This window comes from Macrotis lagotis, chromosome 7, assembly GCF_037893015.1.
Source record: "Macrotis lagotis isolate mMagLag1 chromosome 7, bilby.v1.9.chrom.fasta, whole genome shotgun sequence".
NCBI lineage: Eukaryota > Metazoa > Chordata > Mammalia > Peramelemorphia > Peramelidae > Macrotis > Macrotis lagotis.
In genome coordinates, this window is record NC_133664.1 from 172,890,448 (window position 1) to 172,913,501 (window position 23,054).

Sequence of the window (23,054 nt, forward strand, 5' to 3'; positions counted from 1 at the left end):
TTTTGCTCATAGAGCACAGCACCTTCTTTGATGTGGACACTACATACTGGGTGGTCCTGTGCATGTGTCTACCATCTCTCACAATGCATTCCAAACTTCTTCAAAGAGACCCTCAGGTGTCTGTTTATTGCTTCTTCTGACTTCTATGTGAGTACTTGTCCTGTGTGAGCTCTTCATAAAATAGTCTGTTAGGCAAACATGAATTTGGCAATTGAACATTGTAACCTTCCCATCAGAGTTGCAGTAACCCTCTTTGCAGTAGGGTTTAAATGTTTGGCATTTTAGAAGTATAGAAGCAGAGCCAAGATGGCGGAGAGAAGCCAGGAAGTTCCCTGAGCTTTTCCCAGTTTCCCTCTGAAACAATTTTAAATGAAGCCTCTAAATAGACTCTGGAAAGACAGAACTCACAAAAAGATGGAGTGAAACAATTTTCCAGCTCAAGAAATCTTGGAGGGACTTCTGGAAAAATCTGTCTTACTTGGGTCAAAGGAAAGCAAAGTCAGTCATGGAATTCAAATAAATTAACACCTGATTCGCTGCCCTATTGACCATTTTAACTATACATAAAGATATACTGAAAGGTAGTTTAATATTTCATGCATTTAATACTCAAGAACAATAACAGAGTTACACAAAACTAGATTACATCATATCACTCACAGTAAGCAAACATATCTTTATGGAGTGAAAGCAGCCACATGACCACAGTAGTCAATGTTAGAACATATGCAGAACCAAAACTCATTCTACTTATTCTAACTCTTACTTCCATGGCTTTCAAAATGAGTGATGAGATAATCCTTGAAATCCCTATTTCCATTGGTTCATTTCGTCCCAGTTTCCTATTGATTTCACCATTCAAGGGAACACCAGTGCACTCATAATATCTCAGGGGCATTTTTAGACCAAACACAAAGTGGAAACAAATGACAACTTGTCACCCCTTTGTTGTCTGGCACTTTTTCTCTTTACATTATGTTTGTTTACTGAAGTAACAAAAACAAGGGAATTAAAATGTTATATTTCATCAAAGGTATAACGAATTTTATGAAATGAATAAGCAACTATTACAAGCATAGCATTATCAATTTTTTTCACCTATAAACTCTTCTGAAAGCTTAGAAAATTCTGTTGCACAGATGAATATCAAAAAAGAGCAAGAATATAAATTTGTGATTTATAAATTTGGCAGCTACCCAGGTGCCCACCTAAGAAAGGACCTTGATTATAAGTGCCATTTAAACAACCGGTTTGCCAAGCTCAACAGAAAATTAGGTATCAGTTCTGCTGAACCAGTGCAAACCAGCTGAATTCCATACCTAAGCACAGCCCAGTGCGAAGCCAGTGGGAGAATGATCCATAGATCAGAAGCCAGATCAGAAGCCCTTGGGTCCTGGCTAAGAAGACCAGCATTCAGAAAGCTAGAATTGAGGACCCCAGTCCCAAATCAGATGGCATTTTGTGACCTCTAGAGTGCCAGTGCAACAGTCTGGACAAAGTTTGACTACACTAAGCACAGGAAGCAAGCTGCCAGCATATAAGAACCCAGTGTGGAAAGGCAGTGACCAGACCCATGGCTTCCAGTAGAAGCTTGAGGCTATGACCCTGTCTTCCAGAGCAGAGATCAACTTTAAAAAATGAACCAAAATCCTCCAAAAGCCCTAACCATAGAAAGCTGCAACAGGAAAAAAGCAAAATGCAATCTCATAAGAGGAAAGAGTGGTAAAATGCCTACATATAAAGTCTAAAGTAATTGATGTCAAATCTAAAAAGTCCTCTTGGAAGAGCTCAAAAAGGATTTTAAAAATTAAGTAAGAGAGGTAGAAGAAAAATTGGATAAAGCACAAAAATTGTCTGAAGAAAACAACTACTTAAAAAATAGAATTGATCAAATGGAAAAAATCCATTGAAGCAAATAATAACATTAAAAGTAGAACTGCTCAACTGGAAAAGGAGATACAAAAGCTAAGTGAAGAAAATAAATCCTTAAAAATTAGAACTAGGCAAGTGGAAACTAATAACTCTATATGACATCAGGAATCTTCAAACAAATTAAAAGGAAAAATATTAGAAATATTAGAAAATGTAAAGTATATCATAGCAAAAACAATCTGGAAGACAGTTCCAGGAGAAATAATTTAAGAATTATTGACTTTTCTGAAAGTCATGATCATGGGACTGCTAGGTGGCATAGTGGGGGGTGGCTAGGTGGCGTAGTGGATAAAGCACCGGTCCTGGAGTCAGGAGTACCTGGGTTCAAATCCGGTCTCAGACACTTAATAATTACGTAGCTTTGTGGCCTTGGGCAAGTCACTTAACCCCATTTGCCTTGCAAAAAAAAACCTAAAAAAAAGTCATGATCAGAAAAAAAATGATATCTTTTAAGAAATTATCAGGGAAAACTGTCCTAATATCCTAGAACAAGAGGGTAAAATAGTCCTTGAAAGTATCCACTGATCACCTCCTGAAAGAGATTTCAAAATAGAAACTCCAAGGAATATTAAAGCCAAATTCCCAAATTATCAACTCAAAATGAAAATACTGCAAGCAGCCAGAAAGAAACAATTCAAATACCAAGGAGCTACAGTCAGGATTATGTAGGAAATTAGCAGTTTCAATGTTAAAAGGATCAAAAGGCCTGGAATATGATATACAGGAAGGCAAAGGAGCTTGGATGACAACCAAGAAGCAACTATTCAGCCAAAAGGAGTGCAATCATTCAGGGGGAAAGAGGAATATTCAATGAAATAGGGAACTTTAAACATTTTCAATAAAAAGATCAGAGCTGAAAGAAAATTTAATCTTCTAGTATAAGATTTAAGAGATGCATAAAAACAGAAAAGAAAAAATGTACTATTCAATATGATTAAACTGTTTATCTCCCTACACAGGAAGATAACTCCTGAGAATTATATTTTCATTAAGACAGTTAGGAGTAAACTGAGAGGTTGCGATGTGATGATACTAAAAAAACAAGGCAGGAACAAAGGATTGTACTCAAAAAAGAATAGGGTAAATCATATCCCATGAAGAAGCACATAGGACCTGTTATAGTAGAGAGAAAGAAGGGAGGGGAGTCAGCACTATTGAATCTTTTTTTTTAGCTTTTTGCAAGGCAAATGAGGTTAAGTGGTTTGCCCAAGGCCACACAGCTAGGTAATTATTAAGTGTCTGAGACCGGATTTGAACCCAGGTACTCCTGACTCCTAGGTCGATGCTTTATCCACTACGCCACCTAGCCACCCCTAGCACTATTGAATCTTACTCTCAATGGATTTGGTTCAATGAAGGAATAACATACACTCCCAATTCGGTTTAGAAATTTCTTACCCTACAGGGGAAGTAAGAAAGGGAAAGAAAAGGGAAGAGAAGCTAATAGAAGGGAGAACAAAAGTAAGAAGGGAAAGGGGAAGGGGGGGATCGATAGAAGGGAGGGCAACTCAACAGAGGTGATAGTCTAAAGTACTGGTGAGGAGAGATAAGGAGAGAAAAATATATAAATTGAGAAAAATAGGGTGGAAGGAAATACACAGTTAGTAATGATAATTGTGAATTCAAATGGGATGAACTCTCCCATAAAACAGAAGTGGATAGCAGAGTAGTTTAAAAATCAGAATCCTACAATATGTTGTTTACAAGAAATACATTTGTACATTTGAAACAGAGAGATACACACAGTGTAAAGGTAAAAGACTGGAGTAAAATCTACTATTCGTCAGCCGAAGTAAAAAAAAAAACAGGGGTGGCAAATCTGATCTTAAAGCAAAAATAAATAAATAAATAAAAATTAATTTAAAGAGATAATGAAGAAAACTATATTTTGCTAAAGGAACCATATACAAAGATTACTATCAAAATTAACCATATATGCAAAAATGGTATAGCATTCAAATTCTTAGAGGAGAAGTTAAGTGAATTATAAGAAATTATAAGAAATAGACAGCAAAACCATACTATCAACGTCTCTCTCTCAAAATTAAGATAAATCTTACCAGAAAATAAACAATAAAGAAGTCTGAAACACAATTTTAGAAAAGCTAGATATGACAGACCTCTGGAGAAAATTTAATGGGAATAGAAATGAATACAGATACAGATAAGATGCAGACAGGCAGAAATAGTAAATAAATTTCAGATCATCATACAATAAAAATTACATGTAATGAGGGGTCATGGAAAGTTAGACTAAAAATTAATTTGAAACTAAATAACCTAATTCTAAAGAATGAATGGATCAAACAATAAATTATAGAAGCAATCGGTTAATTTCATCCAAGAGAATGACAATAATAAGGCAATATACCAAAACTTATGAAATACAGCCAAAACAATGGTAGAGAAATTGTATATCTTTATATGCTCAGATGAATAGAATAGACAAAGAAGAACTCAATGAATTGGGCTTACATCTTAAAAGGATAGAAAAAGAACACCTTAAAAATCCCCAATTAAATGCCAAATTAGAAATCCTGAAAAATCAAGAGAGATTAATGAAATTGAAAGTAAGAAAACTATTGAAGTAGTAAATAAAACTATGAGTTGTTTTTAAGGAAAAATAACCAAAATAGATACATTTTAATTAATTTTATTTTAAAAAAAGGAAGATGAAAACCAAATTAACAAGATTAAAGCTGAAAAAGGTGAATTCACCAACAAAAAAAGAAGAAAATAAAGCAATAATTCAGCACAATTTTGCTGAATTCTACCAATAAATCTGACAATCTTAAGTGAAATGGATGAAAATGTACAAAATTATAAACTGCCCAAATTAACAAAAAAGGAAATAAAAATTCTTTAATAACTTCATTTCAGAAAAAAGAAATCAAACAAGCCATCAATGAACTCCTTAAGAAAAAAATCTCCATGGCCAGATGAATTTTCAAGTGAGTTCTACTAAATATTTAAAGAACAATTAATTTCAATTTTTTATAAACTATTTGTAAAAATAGATGGAGTCCCTTGGCAAATTCCTTCTATAACACAAATAAGGTGCTAATACTTATCCATAAAGAGTCAACATTGAGAAAGAAAATTATAGACCAATTTCCCTAAAGAATCACAATGTAAAATTGATAAATAAAATATTAACCAACAGATTTTACAATTATCATTATGGATAATAATACTATTATTTTGTACTATAATACATTATGACTTTATGGGATTTATACCAGGAATGCAGGGATGGTTCAATATTAGGAAAACAATCAGATAATTGACCATATCAATAGCAAAACAAACAGAAATCATATGATTATCTCAATAGACAGTTTTTTTTGTTTGTTTTTTCAAAGCAATGGGTTTAAGTGATTTGCCCAAGGTAATTATTACGTATCTGAGACTGGATTTGAACTCAAGTCCTCCTGACTCCGGGGCTGATGATCTATCCACTGCACCACCTAGGCATCTCTCAATAGATGTCAAGTCGATAGAAAGGATCTCAGTCTCCAGTATCTTATTTTTGCAGGTGATCTTCAGAATCTTCCTAAGACAATTGAAATAGAAGCAATTCAGTTTCCTGGCATGGCACTAATAAATATACTGTTGAGTTTTCATAGACATACAGCAATGAGGTCAGCTCGATGGCTCTGAAAACTTTCTCAGTTTGGTGAGCAGTCTAATACCTGTTCTCTCCTACACTTTCCTTCAGAGATTTCCCCATTACTAAACTAGCTCTGGCAATGCATGTGTCAATCCTCATCATCTATGTATACCTCTCTGGAAGGTATACTGCCAAGATAAGTGAACCTATCCATAGAATTTATCATTTCTCCATTTTCTGTAACAGATGTTGGTGGGGTGCTGGCTGGTGAGAAACTATGTTATTTTGGTGTTAAATGATAGTTCAAATTTAGCATAAACTGCAGAGAATCTGTGGCATCTCAGCCTCAGAGGCTGCATTGAGTGCACAATTGTCCGTGAACAAAAAGTCCCACACCAATTCTCCTTCCACTTTAGTCTTGGCCTTATCAAGTTAAATATTTTACTTTCAATGTAGGAACTGACTTTGATGCCATTTTTGTCTTAATTGAAGGCATCTAGAAACATTGCTGAAAACATCAGTCTAAAAAGCATAAGAGTTCTACTTCACTCCTCTGGTGACTGGGAAAGCATGGGAGCTTCATTAGTGATCCAGAATCTATGCAAGCATGTCATCATGAAATGGATGAACAAAATAGATTAACTTTTCTGGGCAATCAAATTTTGCCAGAATTTTCCACAAGTCCTTACAACTTGCAAATATCAAAGATTTTTTGATCATTGTATAGAGACCTCTGTTATGCTCCTGCCAGTTCTGGAATTTTCAGGCATCATCTCTCTGCTGTTTTATTGCATTTAGGTAAATGTTGGTAATGAGAAGATCATATGATGCACAAATCTTCATTAATAAGTAACCTTTGCGGTTGCTATTTCCAACTCCATTCCTCCCAAGGAGGAATGCCATGTCTGGTGCCTATGCTTATATTAAAGTCACTCACCTGATCCTCTTTTGGCACATTGATGATGAAGGTCTCCAGGTTTTCAATTAATTTTTCTTTGACTTCATTAGGATTTGTCATGATGGGAGGACAGGAATTTTCCTGCAAGTGACAATTGTATTGTTATGAGTGAACTGTCATTCACTCTTTTAGCAGGCATAAGTTTGTTGGCTAGAGTAGTTTTGATTGCAAAATCTACACCAGCTTCATGGTGCTTCCCTTTACTGTGGTCACTCCAGAAAAACTCCAACTTCAGTAAGCTGACTTTATTGCCAGCCTTATTTCCCTAAGAACTGCTATTTGGATGTGATACCTGCTGAGTTTGCTCATAACAAGAGCTATTCATCTTTCAGATCTACTGGATTTTTTGTTCTTTATGAGCATGCACATATTCCATGTACTGATAGTAAGTGAAATGATCTTTGCAGAAGTTTTTGGACTTTTTTTGTTTCAACTACAAGATAGGATCCCTGTCACAATAAGTAGGCCAAAGTTGGGTCGAGCAGACAATTTTTAGGGCACCTTTTCAAGATCCTTCCTCATACCAGGAGGCAAGAAGTATAGTTCTGGAAAAAAAAAGACTGCTCAGACATCTAGGAAACTTCTAAATCCTATTGCTACTTGAGTCCAGTTAGAAGACCAGACTGTGGTACTAGAAATGTGCAGTGTTGTGATTAAAGCTCTTAAGGCATTCATTCTTCACTTGCCTATCACCACAGGACTTTGAGATAGGCAAAAATCATGAAATAGTATGAGCAATGTCTTTTGATTCGAACATAAATTGGATTTAAGTGAGGCAGTTGCATGAAATTGTTGCCCTAAATCTTTCTCCCAGAGTCCTTGAAGTCCAGTAGCAAGAAAAAAATCAAGATGACTAGTGATGGCTTGAGATGCAATGGATGACCTTAGTGTCTTTGATGTCTGATCACATTCTTCGCACTCTACATATCTGCTTCAGCTGCCTTTATGGTTCTCGGAACAAATTGTCCATTCCACCAGGAAAGTGTTCATGTGCTTGAGTTAGACACCTCATTAATTCACTGAAAAGTTTAAGAGTAACCCCTTGGTTACTCTCAACTTGGTTAGCCCATATGCTGAAATGGTTTGTCTGGGTGTGGCCACTGTGTGGCCACCAACTTCTAAGAATAACAGTTGAGAGTTAGGTGAATAAGCTAGAAACCAGAGGTGGAAAAATATCCCTGAAAAGGATTTAACAGCCCTCACACCAGAAGTCCTAGACTTCCCTGAGCATACTCTATACCATATAAAAACCTATATGCTATACAGATGACATCCTTGCTCATTATTCCTGGAGGAACCTATGTTAGCTAGTCTTTAGTCATATAGTCAAATTCTTTATGCTGTTAGTTGGGGTCATTTCTGAATACTGACTATTTTCTGTGAAAGAAAAGCTGTCTTTGGGTACAGTGGCCAAAGACTAAATTCTTTGTCTGTGTATAAATAAGGGCAATTGGAACTATCTACTGCCTCTATGTAATTAAATGTTGTTATTAATGCTACAAGTGACCTCCTACAAAGGAGAACCAAGAAGAAAGGGGGCTGTCTCCAAATAAAGTGACAGTCTTCCACCAGGAAAAAGCTTTCCTAAAGATCAAGGTAGTTCTCACAATCTTCTTCCATAAAAGTTTCAATTTCTTTTTCTTCTTCAGAATCTTGACCATGATCAAGTCCCATATGGTCTTCATCTTCAGGTCTCTGTCTGGTAGACAGTCTTCATGGAAATGGGTTTCTTGATTCTCCTCTATTCCATTTAATTAGTAGTCTTACTAATAACCTTATGAAAAACAAGTGCTTGAGATGCATGATCTTTATAGGATCTTGACTTTTTTCGAAGTTTTGTTTTAGATTCATCTTTCTAGGATGACATAGTTTCTCCTTGTGTTTTTTACAAGGACACCAAGATTTCAGAGTAGCATTTTATTCTATGACTGGAGTGCTTGATAAATTCAATCATGTACCATATAACTGTCCACACTCTATTATTCTGAGATTAAGGTAGGTCTTTTTTGGTTATTTTCTCAGCAATATGAAATGTTGATCAGGGGTCTCAAGACTTCCTCTATCCTTTTATATTCCAAAGAAAAGCTCAATAGAATCAAATTTCTCACCTAAGCGGCAATATTCAGGTTAAATTCTATGTCAAAAATATTTCATTACATTTATATATCACTATTTGGCCAGGCAACCTCCAATCATCAAGTTTATATTTTGTTTGTTTTAATAATTACATAATGGTGTTTTGAAGGGAGACTAGAATAAAACAAACAGGACAACTTTGAAAGTTACATGGTTGATATACAGGAAAAATGAGTAGTTTATAAAAACTTGCAATTTCATGTACAATTCTCTACTTTCAACTTTTAAATGTTGTGAAAAGTGCTCCTTTTAATTGATATTATTAAATTCAGAATGAAAATAAAGTTTAAAAATAAGGCTGCTATGAATATTTTGTTCCTATGGATACTTTATTGTAATCATTACCTCTCTGAAGTAAAAGCTCATTAATAGGAACTCTAAGTTAAAGCCTATTAGCACTACACCAGCATGTTAAAAAACATATGCAGGAGGGACAGCTAGGTGGCGCAGTGGATAGAACACCAGTCCTGGAGTCAAGAGAACCCAAGTTCAAATCTGATTTCAGACACTTAATACTTACTTAGCTGTGCAATGCAGAGTAGTGAATAGGATATTGGATTTGAAGTCAAGAAGCCAAGTGTTCAAATCTCACCTCAGACATTTATTTTCTTATATTACCTTAGATAAATCACTTAACTTCTCTAAGTGGACTTCTGGGGTGGGGGGGAAGCCAAGATGGCAGCATGAAGCTAACATGCTCTCAGAGCTTTTCCTTACCAAAAATAAATGAAGCCTCTATTCTGATATTCAAGCTACAGATTCCAACAAGAAAAAGAGAAGATTCAAAGAAGTCTTCAATGGTAGACATTGTGGAGGATCAGTGAAGTCTGTCTCTTTGGGGGAAAGGGGGAAAGTAAAGTCGAGAAGGGAGAGCAGGGAAAGCCACAGTGAAATCCAGATTCTTACAGTTTGACAACAGTAGAGGTCCTGGCAGTTAGATAGCAAGCTGGCGGGATTCCCAACCCCAAAGAAAGTCTGAACCTTGGGAACATCAGGGCAAAATCCAGGACTGGTTCAAGAACAGACCACTATTAAGTCAGAATCTGGACATAAAGAAGGAACAAATCTCTGCAAAGGCAAGGTCTGGATTGCATAGGCAGGCAACATCTTGGCCAACAACAAGCCAGGGATCAGACCCCAGCCCCAGAAAAAAAAAAAAAAAGCTTGGATTTGTACTTCCTGTACCGCAGGAGGAAAGCTAAAACAAAATTGAGCAAGAAAGCAAGAACAACACTCACTATAGAAAACTGTCCCATAAACTGTCCCATAAAAAGGAAACAGATAGCAGAATGGATTAAAAGCCAGAATCCTACAATATGTTGTTTACAAAAAAGCCATTTGAAGCAGAGAAATACACATGGGGTAAAGGTAAAAGATGAAGCAAAATATAATATGCCTCAACCAAAGTAAAAAAATAAGGGATCAGAAAAAGAGATCCTGATCTCAGATAAAGTAAAAGCAAAAATCAATCTCATTAAAAGGGATAAGGAAGGAAACTATATCTTGTTAAAAGGCACCATTGGTAATGAAGCTATATTGTTACTAAATATGCATGCACCTAGTGGTATAGCATCCAGATTCCTAGAGGAAAACTGAGTGAATTACAAGGAGACATAGAAAAACATTAATAATGGGAGACCTCAGTGTCTCTCTCTCTCTCTCTCCCTCAAATGGTCCTTTAGGTATAATTCCAAATTGTTCTCTAGAATGATTGGACCACTTCACACTCTACCAACAATGCATCAGTGAACCTATTTTAATATTTTTCTTCTAGCATTTGTCATTTACCTTTCCTATATTGTAAATCAATCTGAAAAATATGAGGTGTTATCAAAGAATTGCTTTAATTTGCATTTCTGTAATCAAAAGTGATTTCATATCCTTTGATCATTTATCATTTGGGGAATAACTCATATTCTTATAAAGTTGACTCCATTTTTTATATATTTGAGAAACATTGTAAACATTTTTCCTAGTTTTTGGCTTTCTCTATAATCTTGGCTGCATTGGTCTTATTTGTGCAAAACCTTTTTAATTTCATGTAACCAGAATGGTACATTTTACTTTCCATGATCCTCTCTTCCTCTCATTTGCTTATAAATTCATTCCTTATCCATAAATCTATCAGGTGAAAATTTCCATGCTCCCTTATTTGCTTATGATATCATCCTTTATGTCTAAAGAATTTACCCTTTTTTTACCTTATCTTCACATATTTACCTCATCTTCATATATATGCCATATCTTCATATGAAGTATTAGTCTGTACCTAGTTTTTCTCAAACAGTAATCTTTGGTAGATGATGATTTCTTTTTCCCAAAGCTTGGGTCTTTAAGTTTATCAAATGCTATATTACAAAAGTCATTTACTACTATGTAGTATGTACCTGATCTATTCCACTGGTCCACCATTCTATTTCTTAGCCAATATAAGGTTGTTTTGAAGATTGCTATTTTGCAATACAGTTTGAAATGTGTTACTGCTCTACTACCTTCCTTTATCTTTTTTTCATTGATTGCCTTGATGTTGCCTTTTGTTCTCTCTGATGAATTTTGTTATTATTTTTTCTAACTCCATAAAATATTTTTGATAGTTTGATTGGTATAGTACTAACTAAATCAAATTGGGCAGAAATGTAATTTTATTATATTGACTTGGCTTGCCTATGAGTAATTAATATTTCCCTAGTTGTTAATATGTTTTTATTTTTTGTGAAAAGTATTGCGTAACTGTGTTCATATAGCTTCTTGGTTTGTCTGGATAGGTAGTCTCCCAAGTATTTTGTCTTGTTTGTGTTTTTTAATGTAATTTTTCTTTTTATCTCTTCTTGCTAGACTTTGTTGGTAATATATAGACACGCTGGTGATTTATATGGGTTTATGGGGCAGCTAGGTGCTGCAGTGGATAGAGCACCAGCCCTTGAGTCAGGAGGACCTGAGTTCAAATCTGACCCCAGACAATTAATAATTACCTAGCTGTGTGACCCTGTTGCCTTGGGAAAAAAAGATTTATATGGGTTTATTTATATCCTATATCTTTAATAAAGTTGTATTAATCATTTCAATTCATTTTAGTTGATTCTCTAGGATCCCCTCTGTATCACATCATCTACAAGAGTAATGGTTTTGTTTCCTCTTTCATCATTTTTAGTACATAAATTTCTTTTTCTTGTCTTATTGCTATTGCTAGAATTTCTAATAAAATATTGAATAATAATGGCAGTAATGAACATCCTTGCCTCTCTCCTGTAAGACTTCTAACCTATCTACATTACAGTTTATGCTTGATATTGGTTTTAGATAGATACTACTTATCAGGGCAGCTAGGTGGCACAGTGCATAGAGCACCAGCCCTGGAGTTAGCAGGACCTGAATTCAAATCAGGTTTCAGACACATAATACTTGCCTAGCTGTGTGGCCTTGGGCAAGTCACTTAACCCCACTGCCTTAAATAAATAAAAATTAAATTAAATACTACTTATCACTTTAAGGAATTATTCCTACGTTTTATACTGGTTTTTTTTTTGTATTTAGTGTTATATTTTGTCAAAAGTTTTTTTATGCATCAGTTAAGATAATCATATGATTTTTTTGTTATTTTTGACAGTACTTTTCAGTGATATTCCACTTCAAGGTCAAAGACTTTAAGCATGTAAAAGGAAGTATGGAACACTTCAACTTTAATTCCCTAGCTAGAAAATATGATAGGTTTTATGTCACTGTTACTTCTCTGGTGATTCAAAGTGTAATAGAAAGAAAGATGTATGGTAGTTTTATGGAGGTTGTAACATATTACCAACAATGACTTGACCATAAAACACCATCCATGACATATATGATCTGAAGAAAAGAATTAAATATATAGAAAAAGCAAGCTATAGCAGATAGAAAGCCCAAGTGTCACAATGATATCTATCAAATAATAAAAGATTCAGAAGAAGGCCTTCATTTAGCCTATGAAGGGCTTATGTTAGCACAAGAATTATATAATATGAGAAAGCATGGATGGATAAGTAGCAGTACCAGCTCAGGGTTATCCACACTAATGAGATAACAGATTCTACGAAGCAACAAAATATTTTATATGCAATCCCAATTCATGTTTCTTCTTCTCCCTGCAATTTACATTTTTTAGCTTTATCTTATATTGGTGAATTTGTTCAAAAGTTCAAAGACCATTGGTAAACAGTGTAAGTATTGCTACCTCTAGGCAGAAAATTTTTTTGTTTTACTAAATAAAAAAAAATTGTTTTACTGTTATCTGGATAAAGAAAAAAGAAAAGAAATCATGATACAATCCAAACAATATCTCTTCCTCATATAGTATCATTCTGTTTTCTTATTATCACTATAAAACCTTAGTTCTCTGAAATCTACAAAGTATATTTTACAAACTATAAGATAGAGACTTTGACTTTTATTCCTGGTAAAATTCCAGAACATATAATTAAATAGATGTCTAATAATATATGGCAAAGAAAGCAGTGATCAATAGAATCCAGTATGACTTCATCAAGACTGAGTCATACCCAGACTCATCTCATTTCTTCTGGTAGATAAGGAACAAACTGCAAATATTGTATATCTAGATTTCAGTGAAGCATTTGACAAATTCTCTTGAACTTGAATAGTGAATTAGAGAGATGTGAACTAGACAATAGTACAGGTAAATGACCTGGAGTTTATTAAGTGATGAGATCCTAAGCTAATGGGTTCATTTCAATTTGGAAGAAGGTTTCTTATAGAGTAACCTTGTTTCTACCCTTAACTTTGTGCCATTTCTATCAATGTCTTGAAGGCATGTTTTTCAAATTTGTAAATAACACAAATCAGGGAGGGTTAGTTAACATACAGGATGACATAGCCAGAATCCAAAAATATCTCAACAAGTCTAGAAAAAATGGGCTGAATTTCATTGGAAAAATGAAAACTGCTATATTTAGGTTTTAAAAAATCAACTTCACAAGTTCAAGACGAAGGAGACATGACTTAGATGACAAACTATCTGAAAAAAATTTGAAAGTTTTAGTGAATTGCAAAATGCCTTGAGAAGACTTAATGATAAAGCATGCTTCCTTCTTCATGGCAGAGAGGTGATGGACTAGAAATTCCCAAACAGATGTACATTTATAGACATACCTAATGTGTTGGTCAGTTTTTTAAATTAATTTTTATTAAAGATATTATTTGAGTTTTACAATTTTCCCCCCATCTTGCTTCCCCCCCCCCCCCCACACACATAAAGCACTCTGTCAGTCTTTACTTTGTTTCCATGTTGCACTTTGATCCAAATTGGGTGTGATGAGAGAGAATCATATCCTTAAAAAAGAGAAGTCTAAGAGGTGACAAGATCAGACAATAAGATATTTGGGTTTTTTTCTAAATTAAAGGGAATAGTCCTTGAACTTTGTTCAAACTCCACAGCTCCTTATTTGGATACAGATGGCACTCTCCTTTGCAGCCAGCCCAAAATTGTTCCTGATTGTTGCACTGATGGAATGAGCGAGACCTGCAAGGTTGAACATCACTCCCATGTTGCTGTTAAGGTGTGCAGTGTTTTTTTGGTTCTACTCATCTCACTCAGCATCAGTTCATGCAAATCCCTCCAGGCTTCCCTGAAATCCCATCCCTCCTGGTTTCTAATAGAACAATAATGTTCCATGACATACATATACCACAGTTTGCTTTGCCATTCCCCAATTGAAGGACATTTACTTGATTTCCAATTCTTCGCCACCACAAACAGGGCTGCTATAAATATTTTTGTACAAATAATATTTTTACCCATTTTCCTCATCTCTTCAGGGTATAGACCCAGTAGTGGTATTGCTGGGTCAAAGGGTATGCACATCTTTGTTGCCCTTTGGGCATAGTTCCAAATAGCTCTCCAGAAGGGTTGGATGAGTTCACAGCTCCACCAACAGTGTAATAGTGTCCCAGATTTCCCACAACCCTTCCAACAATGATCATTATCCTTCCTGGTCATATTGGCCAATATGAGAGGTGTGAGGTGGTACCTCAGAGAAGCTTTAATTTGCATTTCTCTAATAATTAATGATTTAGAGCATTTTTTCATATGGCTATGGATTGCTTTGATCTCATCTGTAAATTGCCTTTACATATCCTTTGACCATTTGTCAATTGGAGAATGACGTTTTTGTTTTAAAAATATTACTCAGTTCTCTGTATATTTTAGAAATGAGTCCTTTGCCAGAATCATTAGTTGTAAAGACTGTTTCCCAATTTACTACATTTCCTTTGATCTTCGTTACATTGGTTTTATCTGTGCAAAAGCTTTTTAATTTAATGTAATTGAAATCATCTAATTGGTTTTTGGTGATGTTCTCCAACTCTTCCTTAGTCATAAACTGCTCCCCTTTCCATAGATCTGACAGGTAAACTAATCCTTGATCTTCTAATTTGCTTATAGTATTGTTTATTTATGTCTAAGTCCTGTAACCATTTGGATCTTATCTTGGTAAAGGGTGTGAGGTGTTGGTCTAATCTAAGTTTCTTCCATACTAACTTCCAATTGTCCCAGCAGTTTTTATCAAAGAGGGAGTTTTTATCCCAGTGGCCGGACTCTTTGGGTTTATCAAACAGCAGATTACTGTAATCATCTCCTGCTTTTACACCTGGTCTATTCCACTGGTCCACCACTCTATTTCTTAGCCAATACCAAACAGTTTTCATGACTGATGCTTTATAATATAATTTTAGATCAGGTAGTGCTAAGCCACCTTCTTTTGCACTTTTTTTTCATTAAGCTCCTGGCAATTCTTGACTTTTTATTTCTCCATATGAATTTACTTACAATTTTTTCTAACTCATTAAAGTAATCTTTTGGAATTTTGATTGGTAGGGCACTACACAGATAGTTCAGTTTTGGCAGAATTGTCATTTTTATTATATTAGCTCTACCTATCCATGAGCAGTTGATATTTGCCCAGTTATTTAAATCTGATTTAATTTATGTGAGAAGTGTTTTATAATTGTTTTCAAAAAGATTCTGAGTCTGTCTTGGCAAATAGACTCCCAAGCATTTTATATTGTCTGAAGTTACTTTGAATGGTAGTTCTCTTTCTAGCTCTTCCTGCTGTATCTTGTTAGACATATATAGAAAAGTTGAGTATTTATGAGGGTTTATTTTATAACCTGCAACTTTGCTAAAATTGCTAAATGTTTCCAGTAGTTTTTTGGATTATTTCTTGGGATTCTCTAGGTAGAGCATCATGTCATCTGCAAAGAGTGAGAGTTTTGCCTCTTCCTTCCCAATTCTAATTCCTTCAATTTCTTTTTCTTCTCTAATTGCTGATGCTAACATTTCTAATACAATATAGAATAGTAGTGGTGATAATGGGTACCCTTGTTTCACCCCTGATCTTATTGAGAATGCCTCTAGCCTCTCCCCATTGAATATAATGCTTGTTGATGGTTTCAGATAGATACTGCTAATTATTTTAAGTAACATTCCATTTATTTCTACACTCTCTAGTGTTTTTAATAGGAATGGATGCTGTATTTTGTCAAAAGCTTTTTTGGCATCTATTGATATGATCATATGATTTCTGATGGGTTTGTTGTTGATATAATTGAGTATACTAACAGTTTTCCTAATATTGAACCAACCCTGCATTCCTGGAATAAATCCTACTTGATCATAATGTATTATCCTGGTGATGACTTGTTGTAATCATTTTGCTAAGATTTTATTTAGGATTTTTGCATCTATATTCATCAGGGAAATATGTCTATAATTTTCTTTCTGTGTTTTAACTCTTCCTGGTTTAGGTAACAGCACCATATTAGTTTCATAGAAATCAATCAAACAATTCAATTCAACAAACATTTATTGAAATCTACAATGTGCCATCCACTGGCGCTTCAAACATATATAAAAAATACAGTTCCCTTCTCCTTGAGGAGTTTATATCGTATAGAGTAAAAGCAACACATACATATATGTAGATAGAGATTAAGTAAAACTCCTTGTATTGTGATGGACCCAGATATGGCAAAAAAGGGTAAATTTTCACTCCTGCCAGAAAGGGAAGAAGGAAATTAGGACCATATTAGCCCCTTTAAATGTTATGGTCTCAAGGATAAGATCAAGTTAGAGATAACTTTTGTTGCTTTTCTCATTTCTTGGGGTATAGGGTATCCCAAGCTCTATATTCAACCAGTTCCACAATAAACACACAACATGAATAGTAAAGAAGTCCATTTATCCAAATCAGAGAAGGTATTCATAGGAGAGTATATATACTCAATATAGAGTGAAGAAGCTCTCCTACTGAAAGCATGATAACTCAGCTCAAGCGAGAGAGAGTCCTGGATCTTACACAAGGGGAAACCCACCAGTCTCTAGTATAGCAAGTTAGGAATATGGACATAATGTTGGCTTCCAGCTTCTCTCATGCCTTTTCAGAGTCTTTTTCTTCATCAACCTGAGATGGGAAGGACTCTTCCATCTTCTCTCTCAAAGTTGGAATTCAGGAGCACTCAAAATGACTCAGTGTTTAGAGTTTCAGAGAAGAAAATGTTTGGATTGTCCTAAAACATATTGGTTCCCAAGGGGGACTGACAAAGGCTCACTATATCTTGCCTCTTTCCAAATCTACCTCACCCTTCATACTGGGCAAGATCTTTATCTCCATCAATAAGGAGAGTGCCATTCCAAAGGGCTTTGAGATAGGGGTTACATTTATATATTTGTTAAGGAAGAGGTGGTGGTGATGATGATGATGTTTTGTCCTTCATTCTCAAAGAAGACCATAACATCAGGGAAATGATGCCTTGACAAACATGAATTGGATTTGAGAGAGGGGGTGTTGTGTTAAGTCACCTGTCCCACTGGGGTGTTGTGCTAAGTCACCAGTCTCACTTTCTCCTTCAGAGTCATCTGGGTCCAGTAGCCAAATATGAATCAGGACAGGGGGAGATGGGTTAAGTGACTTGTCCAAGGTCACACAGCTAGTAAGGGATAAGTGTCTGAGGTTGGATTCAAACTCCTATCCTGACTCCAAGGCCAGTGCTCTATTCTCTGTACCATCTAGTTGCTCCAGAAAGAAGATGGAAACAGTAACAACTAGAACAACAAGATAAAGAAGGAAAGGTCTCTTTAGGAGATAGAATTTGAACTGTGTTTGAAAGAAAATTAGTGATGCTATTAAGAAAAGGTAAAGAATTTAGGTTTTCAGATGCAAAAACCTAAAGTAGGAAATAGAATTTCATGTCTAGGGAACAGTAATTTGTCTAATTTTGTAGAAATGAAGGGAAATAACATGAAATTCTGGAAAAAATATATTGGAGATAGAATATAAAGAGCTTTAAAAGCCAGATAGAACGATTTTAATTTTATTCTAGTTACAATAGGGTAGCATTTTGAGCAAGGGAGTAACATAGTCAAACATGTTATACTAACACCAGTTTGGTAGCAATATGGAGAGTATATTAGAGAGGGAAGTGCAGTAGTAAGATGAGAAATACTAAGAATTAGAACTAGGGTAGAGGTTATGTGAATAGAAGGAGGGGAATAGATGTGAACTATATTGTGGAGGTAGAATATATACGACTTGTCAACTTACTTGGATATGAGGCAGAGATGATGTAGTGGGAAAAGTTGAGGATGGCTTCAGCATTGTGAACCTGAAAGATAGCAGGGATAAGAGGGGTGGGGTTTGACAAAAATAAATAAATAGGAAAATGGTATAGATTTTGGTGAGAAGAGAGTGAATTCTGTTTTGAACAGGTTGAGTGTGAGTTGGAAATGTCCATCTGGCAGAGGATAACAAGCTAAAGCCACAACTAGCAGTACTACATCAGAGAACACATTACTCCTCACTTTAGAAGTAATTTTCAAATAGGAAAGATGGAACTCTGCCTAACTCTTTCCATGAAACCAATATGGTGCTGTTACCTAAACCAGGAAGAATTAAAACACAGAAAGAAAATTATAGACATATTTCCCTGATGAATATAGATGCAAAAATCCTAAATAAAATCTTAGCAAAATGATTACAACAAGTTATCACTAGGATAATACATTATGATCAAGTAGGATTTATTCCAGGAATACAGGGTTGGTTCAATATTAGGAAAACTGTTAGTATACTTAATTATATCAATAACAAACCTATCAGAAATCATATGATCATATCAATAGATACTGAAAAATCTTTTGGCAAAATACAGAATCCATTCCTATTAAAAACACTAGAGAGTATAGGAATAAATGGAATGTTCCTTAAAATAATTAGTAGTATCTATCTGAAACCATCAACAAGTATTATATTCAATGGGGAGAGGCTAGAGGCATTCCCAATAAGATCAGGGGTGAAACAAGGGTACCCATTATCACCACTACTATTCTATATTGTATTAGAAATGTTAGCATCAGCAATTAGAGAAGAAAAAGAAATTGAAGGAATTAGAATTGGGAAGGAAGAGGCAAAACTCTCACTCTTTGCAGATGACATGATGCTCTACCTAGAGAATCCCAAGAAATAATCCAAAAAACTACTGGAAACAATTAGCAATTTTAGCAAATTTGCAGGTTATAAAATAAACCCTCATAAATACTCAACTTTTCTATATATGTCTAACAAGATACAGCAGGAAGAGCTAGAAAGAGAAATACCATTCAAAGTAACCTCAGACAATATAAAATACTTGGGAGTCTATTTGCCAAGACAGACTCAGAATCTTTTTGAAAACAATTATAAAACACTTCTCACATAAATTAAATCAGATTTAAATAACTGGGCAAATATCAACTGCTCATGGATAGGTAGAGCTAATATAATAAAAATGACAATTCTGCCAAAACTGAACTATCTGTGTAGTGCCCTACCAATCAAAATTCCAAAAGATTACTTTAATGAGTTAGAAAAAATTGTAAGTAAATTCATATGGAGAAATAAAAAGTCAAGAATTGCCAGGAGCTTAATGAAAAAAAAGTGCAAAAGAAGGTGGCTTAGCACTACCTGATCTAAAATTATATTATGAAGCATCAGTCATGAAAACTGTTTGGTATTGGCTAAGAAATAGAGTGGTGGACCAGTGGAATAGACCAGGTGTAACAGCAGGAGATGATTACAGTAATCTGCTGTTTGATAAACCCAAAGAGTCCGGCCACTGGGATAAAAACTCCCTCTTTGATAAAAACTGCTGGGATAATTGGAAGTTAGTATGGAAGAAACTTAGATTAGACCAACACCTCACACCCTTTACCAAGATAAGATCCAAATGGTTACAGGACTTAGACATAAATAAACAATACTATAAGCAAATTAGAAGATCAAGGATTAGTTTACCTGTCAGATCTATGGAAAGGGGAGCAGTTTATGACTAAGGAAGAGTTGGAGAACATCACCAAAAACCAATTAGATGATTTCAATTACATTAAATTAAAAAGCTTTTGCACAGATAAAACCAATGTAATGAAGATCAAAGGAAATGTAGTAAATTGGGAAACAGTCTTTACAACTAATGATTCTGGCAAAGGACTCATTTCTAAAATATACAGAGAACTGAGTAATATTTTTAAAACAAAAACGTCATTCCCCAATTGACAAATGGTCAAAGGATATGTAAAGGCAATTTACAGATGAGATCAAAGCAATCCATAGCCATATGAAAAAGTGCTCTAAATCATTAATTATTAGAGAAATGCAAATTAAAGCTTCTCTGAGGTACCACCTCACACCTCTCATATTGGCCAATATGACCAGGAAGGATAATGATCATTGTTGGAAGGGTTGTGGGAAATCTGGGACACTATTACACTGTTGGTGGAGCTGTGAACTCATCCAACCCTTCTGGAGAGCTATTTGGAACTATGCCCAAAGGGCAACAAAGATGTACATACCTTTTGACCCAGCAATACCACTACTGGGTCTATACCCTGAAGAGATGATGAAAAAGGGTAAAAACATTACTTGTACAAAAATATTTATAGCAGCCCTGTTTGTGGTGGTGAACAATTGGAAATCAAGTAAATGTCCTTCAATTGGGGAATGGTTTAGCAAACTGTGGTATATGTATGTCATGGAACACTATTGTTCTATTAGAAACCAGGAGGGATGGGATTTCAGGGAAGCCTGGAGGGATTTGCATGAACTGATGCTGAGTGAGATGAGCAGAACCAGAAAAACACTGCACACCCTAACAGCAACATGGGAGTGATGTTCAACCTTGCAGGTCTCGCTCATTCCATCAATGCAACAATCGGGAACAATTTTGTGCTGTTTGCAAAGGAGATTGCCATCTGTATCCAGATAAGGAGCTGTGGAATTTGAACAAAGTGCAAGGACTGTTCCCTTTAATTTAGAAAAAAACAGATATCTCATTGTCTGATCTTGTTACCTCTTAGACTTCTCTTTTCCTCTTTAAGGATATGATTTCTCTCTCATCACACCCAATTTACATCAAGGTACAACATGGAAATAAAGTAAAGATTGACAGAGTGCTTTCCGTGGGGGGGGGGGGAGGGAAGCAAGATGGGGGGCAGAATCGCAAAATTCAAATAATATCTTTAATAAAAATAAATTTAAAATAGAAGTCATTTTCATACAGATCATAACTAAGGCCATATGAGATGTTGAAATTACTGAGAGGGAGTCTATAGAGAGAGAAGAGATAATGGTTATCTTCAAGTATCTGAAAGACAATTTTATGGAAGAGGAGTTAGACTTGGTCTGCTTGGCCCTAAAGAGCAGAACTAGGAAAATTAGGTAAAAGTCACAAGAAATTCAGATTTCAATTCAACATAAGGAAGAATTTCCTAATAATTATACCTTGCCCAAAGGTAAAAGAGTATAGTAGTTTCCAATCATTCAAAGTCTTAAAGTCAAGATTAACCGTCCACTTGTTATGAATGTCGTAAAGGGGATTCTGAGTCACATAAAGGTTGGACTAGAAACTAGGGGCTACCCAAATAGAAAATAGCAGAGGCAGGATTTGAATTTGTTTTTCTAACACCAGATCTCACCCCCTTTCATTTTTATGGCACTGCCTCTGTAGAGAAATGATATCTACATATACTTTGAACTGCTATGCTATTATTTCCATTTTTAAAAATTATTATTGCATAAATAGGATGGTGACTTGAAGCAGAGTAACCTAGAAGTAGAGAACTAACCTCAGAGTATGGAAGATCTGGGTTCAAGGCCCATAATAGTTATGAAACCCTAATCAAGTCTTTCCATGCTCCTAGGAAACTCCCTAAGACTTTAAGATACAGAGATTGTGCCAATATGCATTAGTATAGTAAGTTTCTCCCAACAATGATGATATAGTCTCTGTGAAAGTACAATATGAAGGGAAAAAAATTAAAGAAAATCTCTCCAATTTTGGTTGTTGCCTAGTTTTAAGTTCTTTCTTGTTCATAGTGGAAGCCAATTGCACAAAAACTCAGAGCTGTCTAGAAACTGACATTGTTTTCTCAGACTCTGGCAAACGAAAACTATATCAAAGCACTGGGTAAATTAAAGAAAACAGTAGCAGTGACAAAGCAAATGCAAAAGACATCAAAGTAATATGTTATTTGTGCTTATTTTAGAAAATATACTGAATCAAATGGATGTGAAGAAATAGCACATTAAGTATAAAAAAAGGCTTGGGGGGGTGAGAAATCTTGATGGAAAATGGCAAAGTCTAGAATGTTGACTGCATGGAGGGGTTGGGAAGGGCAGGTAAAAGAAGAAAGAGGAGATAATTAGAAATGAATGAAATGACCTAACTGACATACTGAGATAATTAGATCACTGAATTCAAAGTATTAATAAGATGAAAATGGGGCCTTGGTTTGACATGAAAAATATATAGGCTAGAAGGAAGTGCCAGTGAGTTTTTCCTTGGAATTAGTCTATAATAAGCAGTCCAAAAACAACTATACCTCAGCTTTTGTAATGAGCTGAGACTCACCATCTCCCAATCTTTGATAAGGACCCATCCATGAAACTAAATTACCACCAAATCCATTGGAGTCAGTGAAGTCTGTGTTATTGTTGTGTCTTTTGTTGCAAGCTCATAAAGGGCAGATACTGTGTCTATTTAATTTATTTTGTAAAGGTATCATATCCTTAAATGTTTTAATGATGGTAACAAAATATTGTGTGATATATAAAATAATGAACTAATACATCAATATAATGCTGTCGACTTCTGACTCTTTCCATGTACATTATGTTTTTTTAAAAGCTATTTACACTTCTTGCCTCCCCTTTCTCACCATCCACTTACTTCTAGATCACTTTTAACCTGGCTTCCATCCCCATCATTCCATTGATAAAACTCTCTCCAAGGTCACCAAAGAATGATTTGTTTATTGGTAAGTGTAATGGCACTTTCCTAGTCCTTGACTTCTCTTCAGTATTGAGCTCTTCTGACAGTCTATTTCATCCATATATTTTCTCT

The 23,054-nt window shown here is 35.1% G+C and overlaps 1 long non-coding RNA gene across 1 annotated transcript; it reads right to left on the reverse strand.

Annotated features, from left to right (window-relative positions):
* Positions 1–4,825: 4,825 nt before the first annotated feature.
* On the reverse strand, positions 4,826–18,372 carry LOC141493911 (uncharacterized). Its single transcript, XR_012470351.1, has 3 exons — positions 18,224–18,372; positions 6,480–6,581; positions 4,826–5,485 (listed from the first exon to the last, which is right to left on the reverse strand). It is a non-coding gene; the product is annotated as an uncharacterized LOC141493911 (long non-coding RNA).
* Positions 18,373–23,054: the final 4,682 nt, after the last annotated feature.